Genomic DNA, 18,951 nt, shown 5'->3' with positions numbered 1-18,951 from the left:
TAACCACACCAGAGTCACATGGAGATTTTATGTTATTTTATTTTTTTATTTTAAAAATTTTTTTCTAAAGATTTTAATTATTTATTTGTGAGAGACATGAGAGAGAGAGAGGCAGAGACACAGGCAGAGGGAGAAACAGACTCCATGCAGGAAGCCCGATGTGGGACTCGATCCTGGGACTCCAGGATCACACCCTGGACCGAAGGTGGCACTAAACCACTGAGCCACCCAGGCTGCCCCACATAGAGATTTTAAAGGCCCTTTTTCCCCACTCTGTGCCATAACTTGAATAAAGAAGCCCCCACAATGTCACCAAGTCCTACAATAACTCCTTCAGCCTTGGTTTCCACCTCTTTTTCTCAGTAAGATTCAGGCATCCAAAATATCTGACTTGGGAGAGAGGACCAAAAATGAAGGAAAGATCTTGTAGTTATCTCCGTTCTAATCCCCTGTATCCTCTATCAGAGGTTAACAGTTTTTATCTCCCTCTGAACCAAAACTGTCATAAAGCCCCTAGTCATCAGAAGTGCTCAAGACCTGACTGAATCTCAGTAGCACTGGGTATGATTTTAGATAGTGTTGTAGTCTATCCTCTTACTTGAAAACCTGGGAAGGGGAGACTTAGTTTAATTAAATGATGACTTTGCTCTATATCTTTAGAAAATGTTTACACCAAATATGGAAAACAAGTTGTTTGACATGCGGAGAAATATTGCCAAACAGCAATGAAAATTGCATATCAATAAAAAACAAGTGTATATCTTTTGGCAAATGTTTTCAAAAGCTAAGGATTATATTTGCTATGGTAAATTCAATGCTCTAGATGCTAATAAAATAAAATAGAAATAGTTAACACAGATTGTTACATTTAAGAACTATCTTAATTATAAAAACAAAAAAGTCAAAAACAACCTAGAGAATTGATCACTTAATCTGTATCAAGGAAGACAAGGGATGAAGCAGAAATCTCCCTTATAGATTTCAATATGGAACCTGATCTGGTAGTTTACCTGAAATGGAAGGAATGTCTATTCACTTTTATTCTTGACTACAATTTAAGAAAAGGCCAAGTACATAGCAAGAAGACATTTCTAAAGTCAGTCTAAATCATTTCAAGTGGCATCAAAGAGATACCATAAGCAAAGCATTATAGAAGCTCTCTGGAAAAACCAGCATTCATCTATGAAGGAAATGAAGAGCATAAATTTAAAAGCTCTCATTTTAAATCCTATATACCTGTCTTTATGAACTTTTTAAAGTATATTTGGCCATTTTTAGTGGATAGAAATAATTTATATTTATTTTCCTTTTTTTTTTCAAGAAAGAAACTTTGGGTGCTTTTTTTGGCCACAAGAAATCTTGGATCTTCTTCTCTAGCAGATTGAAGAGCTCCTTTCTCTCTGTTTCAGATAGAAACTAAAGAGGACCATTGAAGAAATTTTGCTTAGGTTTCTGTTTTTGCACAGGCACTGGTAGGGACCTTAGCTGAAAAATTACTATTAAAAAAATCAACCAGAAAAGCTGTAGGTCTACAAATTCAACACTGAAGAGGCAAAATTGTTAATAGTGCCAATAATAATCACTATAGACAACTAAACGTTTCTCCAGGAACACCTGATAGGACAATGTCAGCTGTTTCTTGCTGTACAACTGTTTTTTCTGAGTCTCAGATATTTAATTAAGAGAAAAGTAAATGTAAGGACATCAGGAGAAAGTCTTATATTGTTCATTGCCAGAAAGGCAGTAATCGTCTTTCTACAAATTAGGGAGATAGTAGTAGAATCCTCTCTTTCAATCACATGGTTTTATTTTTAAAAATTTTAAAAAATATTTTATTTATTCAAGAGAGACATACACAGAGAGAGAGGCAGAGACACAGGCAGAGGGAGAAGCAGGCTCCATGCAGGAAGCCCAATGTGGAACTCGATCCCTGGACTCCAGGATCACGCCCTGAGCCAAAGGCAGATAGATGCTCAACAGCTGAGCCACCCAGGCGACCCTCAATCACATGGCTTTAGGAAATGTTTTATTTGAAGTTACATTTTCCTAATAATGTGGAGACATCTGCAAATGTAAGACATTTAATGAGAATCCATCTGCTCTAGGGAACTTGAAACAAAGTCACATTGTATCCTTTGTTCACTGATCATTAACAAAAAAGAATCTAGGACAGTGATTACTTAGGGTATTTTGTGGAGGAGTTCTCAATTTTATCAGAAGTGAGGCTGTCTTCTAATAGTATCTATCAACATCTTCTCTAGTAACCTGAAAATAAATGTATAAATAATATGACCTATTTGAACACATAATTACTAAAGCATTAATATCTTGCTTTAATAAAGTAGAAATAAATGAAAAGTTGTTTTCTAATAAAATTGTGAATATTTTAAAGCAAATATGAGGACAAAACTATACCAGAAAACAAAATGTGATAAGTCAGAGGTTTCCACATACAGAAACCCTGTGAGTATGACTGAAGACTAATCCAAGTGCATTATACTTATGGCTAAAATGTCATGAGAAGCATTGACATCAATGATGTGCTTTTCTTGAAATTGATTTATTTTATTCTTGGAAAAGTACTAATGGAAACAAAGTACAATATTCCATCAGTTTACATGATATTTGCACTTCTAGAAAACTCAATGTATATTAAAACAGTTCAAAAATGCCTTGCATTTATATGTAAAATGGATTAGATTCTTGGCTCAGAAAATTATAAACAAGTTTTAAATTCACATGAATGTCTAGTGGGAAAATATAAATCCATATAGAACACAGAATGAATATTCATCATATGTGACTAGTCCCATGCATTCCAGGAAGTCTAGCATCCCTGGTTCCTGCCTACTAAATGCCAGTAGGTTTCCCAACCTTGAAGATATAAAAAAATCATACTCAAGGGAGCAATAAACCTTGTTCCCCCTCTCCCTGTGGAGAACCACTGTTTAGACAGTTCAGTAGAAGGACATGGCTCTTTCCTCATGTGATTATTTTATTTTTTTTATTATTATTATTTTTTCTCATGTGATTATTTTACTAGAAAAAGCAAAAGGCCCTCCTTGCAAGGTTAAATCACAATATACATCCCATGCTAACAGTTCCAAAAATCTGATGTTCATTCATGGTATATTGACTTAAATATTGAAAAGGATCTTACAACTCAACGAATCCAAGCCCCTTAATAAAGGATGAGAGCCATGAAGTATAAGATAGCTACTGAACACCTACAAAACAGCTTTATATTTGTTTCTAAAGAAAAATTCGGTGATGAAATATTATTTTTTCTCTATTTCACATCATCTTTAATTGTACAAATGAGAAAACTGAGGCTTAGTTTGTAGGCAGCGGTCTCAGTTTGGTCTAACTCCATATTCCATGCTTTCTCTGCTACATCTTTCTTAACATCTCAAAACTGAGTAGTGAGTGAAGACTTACTATTTGTACAGCCTTCATATCTTCAGATGTCAAAGGTTATTATGCTACTTATACATTTCTCCTTTACAGTGTCCTCCTCACTCATTTTTCCTGTTTCTCTGCATCAGGGGTTGGCAAATTATATCACTCAGGCCAAATCTTGCCTGCTGCCTGTTTTTCTAAATAAACTTCCACTGAAGCATATTGCTGATGAATGCTTTCATGCTACAAGGGCAGTTGCAGTAGAGACTGCACAGCCTATGAAGCCTAAAATATTTACTCTTTGGCCCTTTAGAGAAAAAGATTGCTGGCTTCTATTCTACATTAAAAAAACAAACAAACAAAAAAACAAAAAACAAAAAAACTTTTCTTCTGTTGCCATCAAAGTATACCAGTCCCTTGTTATTTGCCTCTGCTAGTGTATTAATGGATGTTACTTAGTGTATAATTCTTTTTAGAATTACATCTGTATTTCTTTAAAAGTGCTTTCTATAAGTAGCTAATTAATCCAAGAAATAACTCTAATGATGGAAAGTTATAAAAAGAGTGAGAGGAAAGAATGAGTTGAGGACAAATGGACCTATCGTTTACCAAATGACTATATACTGATATCATCTATGGGTAGCATGAGCTTCTAAGCCTCTCGTTCTCAAAATTAGAAAGAATCAGAATTTATTTTCTGATAGTACTGATATTTGCCCAAGCTAAAAGCTGGAAACTTTGACAAACAAGAGTAAGTATGAAAGTTGACTTTTGCTTATTCAGATAGCATTTTTTTTACCTAGTTCTCAAGAAAATGATATTTTTCCCATATGTTGAGTATGTATAGTAGAATATATATTTGAAAACTGTCTTTTAGAAAAGAAATAGATTTAGTTAGTAGGCAGATGTGCCAAGCTATCAATTTATTACTTCTCCGTTCCAAACTTACCCTTTTTTCCTATTCTGTGATAACAAAGTTGGGCCTTGTTAAGCACTGTCAGTGTAGAATGTTGGAGGGACCCTGGAGGAGAGAGGTTTCTTCCTCCTAATTATGTGAGGTGTGCCCATTTAGTTGAACTCTTGGAGAGTGAATGGCTTTATTTTAGCAGTGTTCTTGCATAAAGCAGCAGGTGGCATGTCCCCAGCTTACCTCAGCACAAACTCTACCTTGAATGATTTCCAGCAGTAATTTCAATGGTACTCCTGAGGACAGCTAACAAGTTCTATGGATTAACCAGCTCATTTTCTAGTAAATCAACTGTACCTCCCTCCTACACCCCTGCAGCTTCCAGGTGGTTTTCCATGAGTTGGGATGGTGCCTAAGCTGGCTTTCCAGCAAGTCAATAACAATCTAAACAGATAGCTTCTCGGTGACTTTTATCAGTTTCCTGATAGAGAATTCTCAGTTGGCCTGGAGACTCTGGCCTGGAACAACCCAGTGAATTTTTCCAATATACTATGGGCTTTGATGATACACTTTCCAATGAGATCCGAGTCCTAGCCCTGGGGAGTATTCTTTTTTTCTAAGTTTGTTCCTTTGAATACTGTCCCTCAGTAACCTTCTTTTGTGTATCACTTAGAGCCCCTGCCCCCCAATTTGAGTCAGTTCTTTACTCCAATCCTCGGGTCCTATATCTTTATACCAAATTTTACTGTTTAAATTGCTGTGTGGTTTCTCTCTTCTGATTGGAACTTAGCTAATACAGCAGAGAAGTAAGAACAAACATTTTATCTGATAGGCAAATCAATTTTTATAAGCATAAAGAGCCCAGGGCTTGAATAGACTTTTGGGTAAGCCTTAAAATGAAATTACTGAATCATTTTCTACTTCTGAACATGATCCCTTTTGTGTACGAGACTACCTCTGGGAATTCTTGTTAACAATAACAGTGGGGCAGAGAAAACACTCAGTTCTCTCAGCCTCCTAGAGAAAACAAGGACATCAGAGAAGCTTCCTAGTTTTGGTCTTTAGTGTTGAAAATCTTGCTTGAGTTCTATTTATATCTTAGTTCTTTCAAATATTAGCCAGACTTATTTATATAATTCCATTAGAATTTTCTGACTTTTCCCCTCCTTTCTTGGTTCATCTATGTATAAAGCAAAGACGATCTTAATCTTGTAGTCGGAGGAGATGAATGTTTCCCAAAACTCTACCTACATGCCAGTCCCACCCAGAAGCAAAGCCAATCCCAAGGAACATTGGTACATAAACTAAAGTTTTCTTGATTCTTCTTTTCTTTTCCTGTTTAAGCTGTCTCCTTTGCAGTTCCTCACTTTATCCCCTATAGACTCCGTAATTTGGTACCTCTTCAGAAATCTAATATCCAAAGGACAACTTTCATACTTTGTTTTGTTTATTTGTCAGTGCCAGATGCTACTTACATCTGGCATCTATTCTAGGTAAGCATCTAATTTATCTGCATTTAAACATTTAAGTGAAAATCTCTTTGAATATTTTAAGTAGACAATGTGTCAAAATATAGATTCCTGGATCCTTTCTAGACTTACTGAATCAATCCTGAGAGAGCCAGGATCCATAAACCTGCATTTCTAATCATTTTTCTCCCATACTAAACTGCTTGCCTAGTTGACAAGAGTTTAGTGTTTTCCCCAAATAGATATTTACATTTTAATATGGTAACTTCTAGCCCTAAATGACATTTTCCATTGGTTCTAACACAGTCTAGAATGGAGTATTAACCTGGACATGTAAACCTTTGTTATTAGGGACCTTGGAAACTTTGCATGAAGGTTTACTACAGACTTCTTTAGCCCCAGAAGCTAAAGTCCATAGGCTCAAAAGGCTGTGAAGTTGGACTTCACAATGGACTATGGAAAGCAATATTTAGGTTATTCACTTTCATTCCAGACAACTTATATAGACCACTTTGTAATAATGAAGTTGTTAATTTTGAGGACATTCAGAGGCTGTGAGGCCAAGGTGTTGATTCTCTATAAAAACTGATGACAGGGATGCCTGGGTGGCTCAGTGGTTGAGTGTCTGCCTTCGGCTCAGAGCGTGTTCCCGGAGTCCCAGAATCGAGTCCCACATCAGCGTCCCTGTGTAGAGCCTGCTTCTACCTCTGTCTATGTCTCTGCCTTTCTTTCTCTCTGTCTCTCATGATTAAATAAATAAAAATCTTTATTAAAAAAAAAAAAACACCTGATGACATCCAGGATAGAGATAAGACACGGAGGTGAGTAGAAGACTGGGAGACAGGGGCAAATGTATTCAGTCATTCCTAGGTAGAAGTCAGTATGGGATAGGAGATGAATAGATACTTAGTGTTCTCCTAGGTCCTACCACTCCCAGAAATGTCATAGCAATTAAATAACACTTTATCAAAAATAAATTATCTGAAAACTTTCTCTAACTTCTATAAAAGTATTGTATTGTGGAATTCAGTGTTTGCCAAATATAGCAGTACATTGTACAAAGTGCTGATTAAAAAGATATAGATTATTGGATCCCACTCCAAAGTTACTGAATAAGAGTCTTTTAGGGTGAAGCCTGGAATATCTGTTTATCCTCTCTCTCTCTCTTATCTATGTCCACCATTAACTTTTTATTTTGAAATTATTGTAAGTTTACAAGTTGCAAAAAAAAAATGTTAAGTGAGTGCCATGTTGTACCCTTCAGCCAGTTTCTCCCAATGGTAACATCTTGCATAACCATAGTACAATATCAAAATTTAGAATTTTTATTTTTATAATCTCTCTAGATAATGATTATTCAGTTAGTTGGAAATTGAATAAATGAATAAGTAATTATTCAAGGAAATTAGATAACTTGGCTATTTGTAATCCTGGAATATTTAGCCACCTAATTTTTACTCATAGATTAGACAGTTCATTCATTGCTCTGATTAGAGAAATAATTCAGAATGATTCATTGAAATCCTTGAATTAGTAATATCTTTCTTCCTTTGGGGGCCTTTTGTATCCCCTCATTCTATGAACCAGCCCATACTGAATAAAGTCTTTTTATCAAGTTTTTTTTTTTTGTTACCTGCTACCAGCACTTTGCGGACCAATGGACAGGAGAGATATTGGAAAAGTGGATCTGTTTGAATCAGCACTATACAGATAATTCTTGAAATCTTTTCTTCTTTCCTTTAACATTAATTCTTTCTTCAGAAAATTTGTCTCATTCCACCTTACTTTTTATTCCCCCCATGTTACAATTACTTAATAGTGGCATTAAATTAAAATGATCCCTTCCATCCCATAAATCACTCAACTATTAGCATAGCTCTTATCAACTTAGTGTAATTTTAAGCATTAGGAGACATGGATGCTAACGTAGTTCTTCCATTTGCTAAATGTTTGACTTGACCAACAAAGACAACCCGTCTGATTGTGCATTATTATTATAAGTATAAAATAGATCCCATCTTCCCTGTTATTACACAGACTTACTTTGTATCATCCATAATACATTGTGAAAATGATGAAATAAATAAACATTAGACGATGAGATTGAAAATAATAATAATAATAATAATAATAATAATAATAAAGTAGGAATTTTCGGCAGGAATCTCTTTGCTTCTAGTGGTGGAAATTCTGATGTTGGTCTTTTCCTTTTTTGTATATCTTTTCTTTTTTAACTTGAACCAGAAATTCTTCTAAACTTTATGTCATGCAATTTTGGAATACAGTTTGGAATGTTATTTAAATTATGTTAGTATTGCCTCTCTTTCCTGTGTTATCTAAAGCATCCATTTATTTGGGCACTCCTTCCAGTTGGTGGTGATAAGCATGGTGGTTCAGTAGTTAAACTTTGCAAAATGCCTAGATGTTACTTTATGAAGATGTGTCTTGAAAGGTGTTGAGCTGCGGCAAATATCTCTTCAGTTAGCATGTGAGAAAACTTTGAGCTAGTTCCACTCTCAACAGCATTCTGATCATTCTCAGTGGGCACAACAGAAGCAAGAGGATGGTTTCCTGAAGCAGCTGAGCAGTGGCTTGCTACTTGTGACTGTGCCTCTGATATTCAATTGAGTTTCTCTGTGCAGAACATACCGGCAATTTATCATTGCCACCTCCACCAAAATTGCTATCAGTAGTGTGAAAATCCCTGAACATCTCACTGATCCTTACTTTAGGAAGAAGAAGCTTTGAAAGCTCAGACACCAGGAAGTGAAATGTTTGACCCAGAGAAAGAGCAACACCAGCACAGGGTTGAGCAAAAAGCTATGGACTCACAAATTCTGCAAAAAATAAAGGCTGTTCCTCAGCTCCATGGTTACCTCTGCTCTGTGGTTTCTCTCACAAATGGAATTTACCTTCACAAATTGATGTTCCAAATTTCTTACAAAAAACTAATTAAATAACTGTTACATTAAAAACAAAATAAAACAAAACAAAACCAGGGGCACCTGGGGGGCTCAGTCGGTTACGCATCTACCTTCAGCTCAGGTCATGATCCCAGGGTCCTGGAATCAAGCCCTGCATCAAGCTCCCTGCTCAGCAGGGAGTCTGTTTCTCCAACCCTGCCCCCCCAACCCCCCACAAATAAATAAATACAATCTTAAAACAACAACACTGAAGTATAGATGGTAGTATTCAGCAGATTCATTCTTCTCTCTCCACTGGAATAAGAAAGGAGCTCTAGGAAAAGCAGTTAGGTGGAATGCCTTTGTAGCTCAAGAACTTGATAGTTTAGACAAACATGTGAGAAATCTTTTAATCAACAGTACATTTCATGGTTACCACTTATGGAAAAGATGGTATGCCCTGTTTCCTTAAATGGATTCCCCACTTTCCCTCTTGTACCACAGGTCCCAGGTATACTGATTCCATAAATGCCTTCCTGGGAGATGTTCTCATCATTCTATAGAAACAGCTATGACAGTGGGAGAAGAGCATAAGTGGTGTGAAATGTGAGTAAGTAGCTGTACACCCTGTTAGCTGTATCTTCTGTGTCTCTCAATCCTGCATTTCTTTTCTTTTTTTTTTTTTTTAAGGGGAGGGCGAGGCAGAGATTCTTTTTTTTTTTTAATTTTTATGATAGTCACAGAGAGAGAGAGAGAGAGAGAGGCAGAGACACGGGCAGAGGGAGAAGCAGGCTCCATGCACCGGGAGCCCGACGTGGGATTCGATCCCGGGTCTCCAGGATCGCGCCCTGGGCCAAAGGCAGGCGCCAAACCGCTGCGCCACCCAGGGATCCCCTGCATTTCTTTTTTTAAAAGATTTTATTTATTTATTGGAGAGAGGGGGAAGGAGGAGGAGCAGAGGCAGTGGGATGAGTAGACTCTGCACTCATTGCAGGGCCTGATGTGGGGCTTGATCGCAGGACTCTGAGATCATGACCTGAGCCAGAATCAAGAGTTAGAAGCTCAGCCAGCTGAGCCTCCCAATCCTGCATTTCACATAAAAATTCAGAAAATGTTTAAGTAGAAGTTCGTAGTAATAACCTATTTCTCAGGTTGAAATAAACGAAAGGATAAAAGCAAGAGGGTATGTATAGTATAAAGATCAGTTGTGGTTTTATTTAATCCAAAATAAACATGTAAGAACTTTTATGAATATCCAAGTTTGGATTCCTTCATTCAATAAATATTAGATCAATTATTTCCAATATATTCTTCCATGTATGTATCCAGCTGTCCCCAGAATTATTTCATATTTATTTTTTAGTCTTTTACTTTAGACGTTTTTATTAGTTTTCTATGAATGTATAATAAGTTACCCTAAAATGTAGCAGCTTAAAACTACAAACATTGACTATTTTGACTCCTAAGGATCTAGGACCTGGGTTCACCCTAGCTGAGTGTCTCTGGTTTGGAGTTTCTCACAAGGCTGTAATCAAATGTCTTTTGGAACTGCAATCATCTCAAGGGTTGCTTGGAATATTTTGGTGGCTTTCAAACTCACTCATGGTTCATGTTGCTATTGGCAGGCTTCAAGGGCCTCTCCCTCCATTCTCTCTTCCTCTCTTTTTTCTTGGTGATAATTTAGATGTGCCCTCCTTTACTGAAACAAGTGGTTTTTTTCACTTATACTATAATAAAAGGTAAAAGAAAGTTGGTATGGTTTAATGGAGCATTTTCCAAAATATGTTTTGTTAATATAAACAAATACTACTAAACAAACACACAGTACTATAGAAAATGAAGCTGAGTTAAAGTATTTTTGTTAGTACCTTTAATTGCAAGATTTCACAGAAACTTTAATGTGTGCACTGTTTATCTTTGAAGGCACATTCAGTATGGGAGATTACTTAAATACATTTTACTAAGAAACTGTTTTTACAAAAGTGTCCTCTTGGAATCCATGGGTAATTCTTTGAAAATGCTGGTTTAGTGTATTTTATCCTGGATAGAAGCCTAAGTCATATATATTTTGTATGTTCAACACCTAACTAAGCTTAAGTCTACCTCCGGCTTGTAAATGAAAATAATAAAACCTGACCTTCACCATCCTGAGGGGATATTATAGGATTCAATAAAATAAATACAGCAAAACATAAAAAAAACTTAGATATTATCCTTGCTCCCTATTGGATCTTCAATAGTAGCATGCCGCAGAGCAACATTTCCTAGTGCTACCTTTTTAAATCACTTAAAAACATAAACATCAAGCCAATTCTAAAAACTGCTAAAACTACTACGTGTATATAAAATGAATTTGAGGGGGATCCCTGGGTGGCTCATGGCTCAGCGGTTTGGCACCTGCCTTTGGCCCAGGGCATGATCCTGGAGTCCCGGGATCGAGTCCCACATCGGGATCCTGGCATGGAGCCTGCTTCTCCATCTGCCTGTGTCTCTGCCTCTTTCTCTCTCTTTCTGTGTGTCTCATGAATAAATAAATAAAATCTTTAAAAAAAATAAAATGAATTTGAGAGAAGTAGGGCACAGAGATATATAATTGCATGCAACTCTGAGTAGGAAGGACCAAAAGGAGAGATCACTTCTGAGTGTCCCCCCTCTTCCTTTTTTTTTTTTTTTTAACCAGTTATTTCTGCTTCTTTCCAGTCAGTGCCCATTCAAATCTGGCTGAGGCACTTTCTTTAATGAGTCATCTTTTTTAATATAAGCCTGTCTATTCACTAATGACCTGACTGAAGTCTCAGTTGTCTTGAATGGGAGTCAACCAATACTAAATCTCTAGTAACAAGAACTGAAAGCTGAATATAAAGAATAAGTTTAGAGGTGAAAGTATAACTTTTATTGACACTATATTTGGAGGTGGTGGCATGTGTTTTTATCCTCAGCCCCCACAGAAAGATTTTGGAGCAATTCAATGAACTTGCTTCAATCCCACCTTAACAGCATTTGGCATCCATCAGAAATGAGTCAAATTGTAGCTCTGCTTGTGACTGAGAACTTTATCTCTTCATCTTTAAAAATGAAGCTTTGCCCACTCAGCAGGGTTGTTGTAAGAACTAAATGAAATACCATAGATTCATCCAGGGGTACTTAGCAGGCATTCAGTAAATAGTAGTCTTGGGTTTTCCTTTAGATTAGACAGGGTTATCAGATAACACACTTCAGGACTAAACATTGGGGCAACTCTAAAACCTAATTGATTTTGACAGTGGAAAGGTGGAATTCTGTTCCTTGCAAGTTTGCCCATATTAGTGCATTTTTCTTTTTCTAGAAAGAGTTAAGACTGTCATTTCATATGCCTATTATTCAAGTATGGGCTTCATTTTAATTTTAGTCTATCTTGTGTAGCAGAATAACCCTTCCATATGTGTGCTTTAAAAATGTATGTATTATATGTTAATTATTTTTGTGGTTTTTGCCCAATTAAGGAGTTATTAAACTGTGCTCTTTAATAGACAAGGTCACATACGTTAGTGAGAAAGAGGCTGTTATCTGGATCTCTGTCATTTACAGAGAAGTAATCTGAGGAGGAGGCTGGAGTTTGATTTTTTGTCCTACCCCAAGGGGCAAGGATGTCCAGTGATTGTACTTATATGGTGGGAAATATATGCCATAGAGAGTTAAATGGGAAGATAGGAGAAATTACACTGATATTGATTTTCAGACATCAAATCAGTGTGTTCTACATCCCAGCCATCCCTACTTTCCAGTTATCCAGCTCTCCAAACCACTGGATCAATAAAATACATTGCATCATGAGGAAAATAACGACCTAGTTGCAATTAGGAATGCATTGACTTTGAATTTAATAATGGAATTTTTTTCTATAGTCTGACAGCAAGCACTTTTGATTATTGCAAATGCTGGCTTGCTTTGAGAAAGGGATGATATTCTCCAAACTCCAAAACAAACATTCAACTTGAAGAGGATCAGGCAATTTACAGGATGGAACTAAGGAATAGGAGGAAAAGGATGTAATACCTGTCTGATTATTGAGAGATGGGGCCTGGGAGAGACCAAAAAAAAAAAAAATTAGAAGAAGAAGAAGAAGAAGAAGAAGAAGAAGAAGAACAACAACAACAACAACAACAACAACAACAACAACCAAAATCAGGCCCTATTATTCTGATTTTCCCCTTAAGGGCAAATCCCAAAGAAGGAATAAATAATATCTAAGTAGGTTTAGGCATTCTAAAGACCACTGGAGCTTATAAGCTTTACTTTCTTGGGCATGGCCTGAGAAAATGGAAAGTTTCACAACGTTCCATGCATTTGAAATATCAGGAGCATTTATGTAATAAATAGCTGAAGCAATAGCTGAAGGAGGAATTAAAGAGGGTGGGCCTGAATGAAGTCTCATTTTGGTGTTGTGGAGGAAGCAAATAAAAAAATCATAGGTCTCTATAAGAGCTAATACCCTAGTGATCATTAGGAGGATTCTTGTAACCATATTAATGGAAGGTGTAAGATCCTTGTGACTGGAGGCTAGGGTGAAGTCCATGGACATCAGCAATGGTAATTGGATGCCCTCTAAAAATCGAGCAGGACCATCTAAACTCAAAAAGATAGTAAGTGGCCATGTGATTTTACATCATTAGGGAAGCAGCCACAACAGAGGTCAACTCAGAAACCAAGAAGGATGTGATGATATATCACCTAGAGACTTGGATGTTCATTCCCCATGTCAGTTTCATTCTGTACCCAGATACTGTATTTGGAAGGAGAAGAGAAATAATTTAAAACCATGAGAGAATCCTAAATATGAGATAAATATATGTATTCTGACTTCTGTGGTAAGGAGGCTTTTAGAGTATAGAATATTCTTTATAAAACTAAATTGTATTTTTGATATGTGAATGTATACTTGCTGAATTCATATCTTTCCTACAAGAAAGACGGCTATGAAGGTGGGTCAGATTTTTTTAGGATAGAATTTGCCTTTGAACAAGACTCCTGAAAATGGAAATATGGAAAATTAGCCAAAAGCTATTAAGGCATTCTATAACTGGTGTCTTTCATTTCTTCTTGGCATTTATCCACTGTGTGCCAGGATATCTGAGGCCTAAGTTTTAAAATGGAGATTAATATCTTCTTACAGGTTACATATGAGCTTGTAGGAAACAAAGTGAGGAAATGCTGATGTCCACAGTATAGTCTGTGGAGCACTTTGGGAACTTCACTTGTGGAATCTCCTAGAGTTTATATCTGCTCAGTCTTAAAGGGACCTGCGTGTTGCGTATTTATATATGACATTCCTTGATAATGTTCATGGCAATGCTATCTTCCCCTCAAGCCATCCCATTGTAGTCTCTTGAGAGGTTAGAGAGTAGAAGCTAAAAGTAATTGTAATATGTGCATGGCTATAGGGCTTGATTCAATAGGCAAAACCAGAAATAGAGCTCTAGTTAGACACAGAGGATCTGGAAAATAACAGGCCGAGGCAGGCAGGCAAGGTAAACCCCAGAAACCTATGCTAAGACAGAAGGAGTAACCAAGTATTAGGGAAGTCTAGCCCTTAACAGATCCAACTCTAGCTGTGAAATTTGGATAGTGAGCGTTGACTTACATTTAATAGTAAGCAAAAGGCTGTGGAAAGCAGTGATACTCAATTTGCTTCTTGCTCAGCTGTAGAGATGGGTTGAGTATGGATGGGTCTGATTAAAAAAATACCAGAAATGAGGCATAAAAAATGGCATACTCTATAAACATGGTAAATGGCTTCTTTTTGTTTTATCCCAAATGGTGTGTGTCTGGAGGCATGAGTTCATTTGCCTCCTGCTTTGAAGGCAGACCTCCTCATAGGCCAACGTGATCCACTCTCTAGAATTTCTGCATCCCTTTAAAACTCTGGTTGTTGACCTGTCCCTGACCTATATCTATTTCCAAGGCTGCTTAACAGGCTTCTGCCTATTTGTCATCCCTGAAGCCCTTTGTTAGTAACTGCCTATTCCAGCTGTATTCTACTGCCAGGATTCTATTTTCTTCTTGCTGTAATTTCAGCCAAACTAGCCCTCAAAGCTGTTTGTTCTTGGTATTGCTAGTGGTAAGTGGCAAGATGTCCTATTACCTAATGCTTTCAAACTCATAATAGTTGTAACATTCAAATGAGATTTTACATGAGAGGCTGGGAAAACAAAATCAGTATATGAATTTGTTAATTGCTTTGTGATGTTAACAGATAAACATAATAGCTAAAAAATTCTGTAACAATAAGCTCGTAAAAAACTGGGTGTTCAAGCTATTAACATATGGGGTCGCCAAATAAATCAATGACTAAACAGTTATTAGTTTAGACTTTTAACTTTGCAGAGTTTTAAGGCACCCTTTTGGTTTTTTTAGAAGGATACTTTCTTATAAAATTAATGTCTATTGGCTACTTCTAACCCTTTTTCCTAATTTTGAAAGAAAACCCAACAGGAAGTCACAGAACTCACTGCTTCACTCTGTGCCAATTCCCTCAGACCACACAGAAGCAAAGGCTAGATGGTTTGGCAGAGCTATCAGACCTGAGGAGAGATCTGGCCATATGACAAGCAGAAGGGAAGCTGAGGTGGTGTCACTAGGCCAGGCCAGGACAGAAGAGTGGTTACAGGCAGTGCTAGTGAACTGCCTACATCCTTAGTGGAAGCAGCTGGGTAGGAAATTTGTCCCAGGGGAAAGAGAAAACACATTGGTTCACCTGATGTCAGGATAAAAGGAAAGTTGGCATTTTAGGAAGTTATTGAGACCACAAAGATTGCTTGTGGATGGAGAAGAGGTAGTGCTGGTAGGACGCCTATGATCTATTGTAGGTTGCTTTAAACACCCAGTAATGCCACTTTCTAGGTTTAAAGCCATGTAAAACAATGCTGTCTGCATACTTTGTTGGGATGAAATCCCAACTTAAAAATAAAACAAAATCTTCAAAAAAAAAAAGAAAAGAGAACTAGATGTAAAAATATTTTCCAGATTAATATATCTTTATGATTGCCTTTGAAGAAAATAGGTTTATCTAATTTAAATTTTTTAAAAGATTTTATTTATTTATTCATGAGAGACGCAGAGAGAGAGGCAGAGACACAAGCAGAGGAAGAAGCAGGCTCCCTACAGGGAACCTGATGCGGGACTCGATCCCAGGACCCCTGGATCACAACCTGAGCCAGAAGCTCAACTACTAAGCCACCCAGGCACCATGATTTATTTAATTTAAAAAAAGTACTTTAAAGCAAGTTCATATGTGGGGTAAGGTAGATCCTATAAAGACATAACATTATTGTTATGGTCATTAGAAGTAAACTTAAGTTTTAAAAATTTATAACGCTGTACATTCTGTGCAATATAAATAGTAATATTAGACAAATTTTACTGAAGACTTACTCTGACCCAGACACCATGTTTAGTGCTTTACATTTTTTTTTCTTCAAAGTTTAAAACTTTGAAGCAATTACTATTTTTATTGTGACTAAAGAGATGAGAAAACTGAGTCATGGAGAAGCTAAGACAACTTATTCATAGTCACATATATAGTAGGTACCAGATCTGGGATTCAGATCTATGTACGACCCTTAGTCAACCCTGTCTACCTGGGATTCTCAGTTGCTAATCTCCTCCTCTACAAAAGCTGTTTCCCAAAAGCAGCTTAGAATTGCGACAATAAACCACTACATATTCACAGAAATGGCTGAAATTTAAAAAGACTTGTAATACAAATGTGTCTAGGATATGGCGCCACTGAAGCTCTTATACATTGCTGGTATAGGTATTAAAGGGCACAATCTGTTTGCAGAAGAGTTCAACAGTTCCACATATAGGTAGCATACACTTACACAACCCTATGATTCCATTCTTGGGTATTAACCAAGAGAAATGAAAATGTACTGGTACAAAATTGTTCATACTAGCTTTATTTATGATATTCAAACATAGAAACAATTCAAATGTCCATCAAGTGGTGAATGGATAAACCATTTGTGGTGGATACATACAATGAAATATTACTCAGCATTGAGAAGGAATGACTACTGATGCAACATGGATAAGACTAAAAATACTATGATTAGCAAAAGAGGACAGACAAAAAGTGCACATACTGAATGTTTTTATTCATGTGAAATTCTAGAATAGGCAAAAGTGATCTTTAGTGATATAAGGCAGATCAGTGGTTGACTACTACTGGAAAAGTAGGATTAACTCTATAGGGGAATGATTAAAATATTGGATGACATAAATATTCTATATCCTCATTTCATCATGGTTACACAGGTTTGCCTATTTGTCAAAACTCACTGACTAAACCGTATACTTAAAATGGTCATAAACTCTATGCTTAAATTACTCCTGAATAAAGTTGATTTAAAATTTTGCTGTTTTCTGTAGTTTAGTCCCTACTGCCTAGGGATTCCCAACCTTTACTTCTTTGAACTTTGAGCTAGTATGTATGTAGTAATATGTATTAATTTATTTATGAGATAGTGTATTTACCTGCTTACAGATTAGGTTACTTTACAAAATTGAATTATGTATATTTTTGTTTAGTGTTTTCTTATGTTTGTCTGTTTGGTCTTTTTTTCTTTTTTCTTTTTTTTTTTTTTTTTTTTGCTGACTGCATGAGTTAAAACAGTTTTTACATTCTTATTGTATGAAAAATTATGTACTGCCAGAATTTTCAAAATATACTGCATAATGCCAAATATTCAAATAGTAAGATGAAAATTTGAATCAAGCACTCATATTTATTCACTCTGTATTAATCAAAAACCTCTTAAACCAGTACCTCACATATATAAAGCAATGGAAAAGAAGTCCTTAATGGTGACCTTGAAATGTTAGCTCCTGAATTATCATCTAATCATCTCATATGGATTGATTGTAGTTTTTGCAAGTTTTAGTTTCAATTGAAAGTCAGTGTGTTATTGTAGGAAGAGTTTAAATGTTGCAATCAGGTGGCCTGGTTTGAATTTGAATTCTAGTTTTACCACTTACCTGCTGGATGACTACAAACTTTGATTATCCACTTAACTGAAAGAGATAATCTAATTGGATTGTGACAAACAGGAAGAGTGTAGAGCATATAACAGATGCTAATATCTAATGGCCACAGTTCTTGCCATTTATTGTATTAAATTGTATTAAATGTAGTATAATAAGAATCTGTATTTTAAAATTAGAATCAAAGGTTTAGATCTCTTTACTGACCAGCTTGGGGCCTAGGGCAAACTCCTGGACCTCTTTGAAATTTTTTTTTTTACTGACCATTTATTTATAAAATATAGTAATGACATTGGTTTATTTTGCAGTTTAAATCAGACTTTATAAATTGAAATATATAGCACACTTGGTACAGAGTAAGACCCCATAAATATTAATTGATTTGAAATCTAATTTTTATTGAAACTTTCACATAAAATGTATAATAATTCTATTCAATAGGATATTAATAATAGTATTCTATTCACCAACCATTCCCAAAGATAAGTATTTGCGCAAACTTATCTTAAGAAAAAAGAACACTGAGATCATAGAACTTTTCCTATTTTATCCAGACCTTCAGTATTTTAAAGGTATACCTAAAGAACTGTCCAGATAATGCAGAAGGCATTTTATGATCCTGTACCCTAAATGCTTATTTGTATCTTTTGTTAGATTTCTATGAAAGCCTACAAGTTGGGAAACAGAAGACAATGCAACTAATAACAGTACAGCACTGATCATTTCTTTTGGCAGCACAACTGTTTCATCATAACTTGGTTATTAAACAGATGAATTAGGAAAATGTCAAAATAGACTTGAAGCTCCAGGGACTTGAGCTCTGTAAAATTATGTTATAAATTATTCCTCTACCAGAATGCTTTTTTCTAATTAGATATTTATTAACACAGATAATGAATAAAGAGTTATAATAAATAACAGGTAATATAAATGAACACATATAATGAGAAAAACAGATAATATTGTTTGAAAATGAGAAAGTAAACTCTAAGAAAATAAAGCATGATGATAAAACTATACATTCTTTAAAAAGTGAGCATAGAAATATTAACACAGTGTGACGTAAAAGTAAAGGTAGCAGCATGTCTTCCAAACTTTTGAATGAGAAAAGAATATATTGCTTGGCTTATTTATTTGTAACTGCCAAGCTGACTCTTCATTTCTGCATAATACTCTATGTGCCTACCTGCAGGTTTAATTATTCTGATGTGGGGATATATATGATATCAAAAAATGTTGGGACCATCATGAT

General features: G+C 35.9%; 1 long non-coding RNA gene and 1 pseudogene across 1 annotated transcript in view; both read left to right on the top strand.

The window, feature by feature from the left end:
- Window positions 1-7,432: 7,432 nt before the first annotated feature.
- Window positions 7,433-8,735, top strand: LOC112670828 (60S ribosomal protein L6-like; annotated as a pseudogene).
- Window positions 8,736-9,188: 453 nt separating this feature from the next.
- The window catches only part of LOC125752475 (uncharacterized), a 30,366-nt gene continuing 20,603 nt past the window's right edge, over window positions 9,189-18,951 (top strand). Inside the window, exon 1 of the long non-coding RNA XR_007402040.1 lies at window positions 9,189-9,284. This is a non-coding gene — a long non-coding RNA (uncharacterized LOC125752475). The remainder of the gene's footprint in view (window positions 9,285-18,951) is intronic.

The sequence above is a fragment of the Canis lupus genome, chromosome 14 (genome assembly GCF_003254725.2).
Source record: "Canis lupus dingo isolate Sandy chromosome 14, ASM325472v2, whole genome shotgun sequence".
Taxonomy (NCBI): Eukaryota; Metazoa; Chordata; class Mammalia; order Carnivora; family Canidae; genus Canis; species Canis lupus.
Note: the sequence above shows the minus strand (reverse complement) of the source record. Positions and strands in the feature narration are given on the sequence as shown.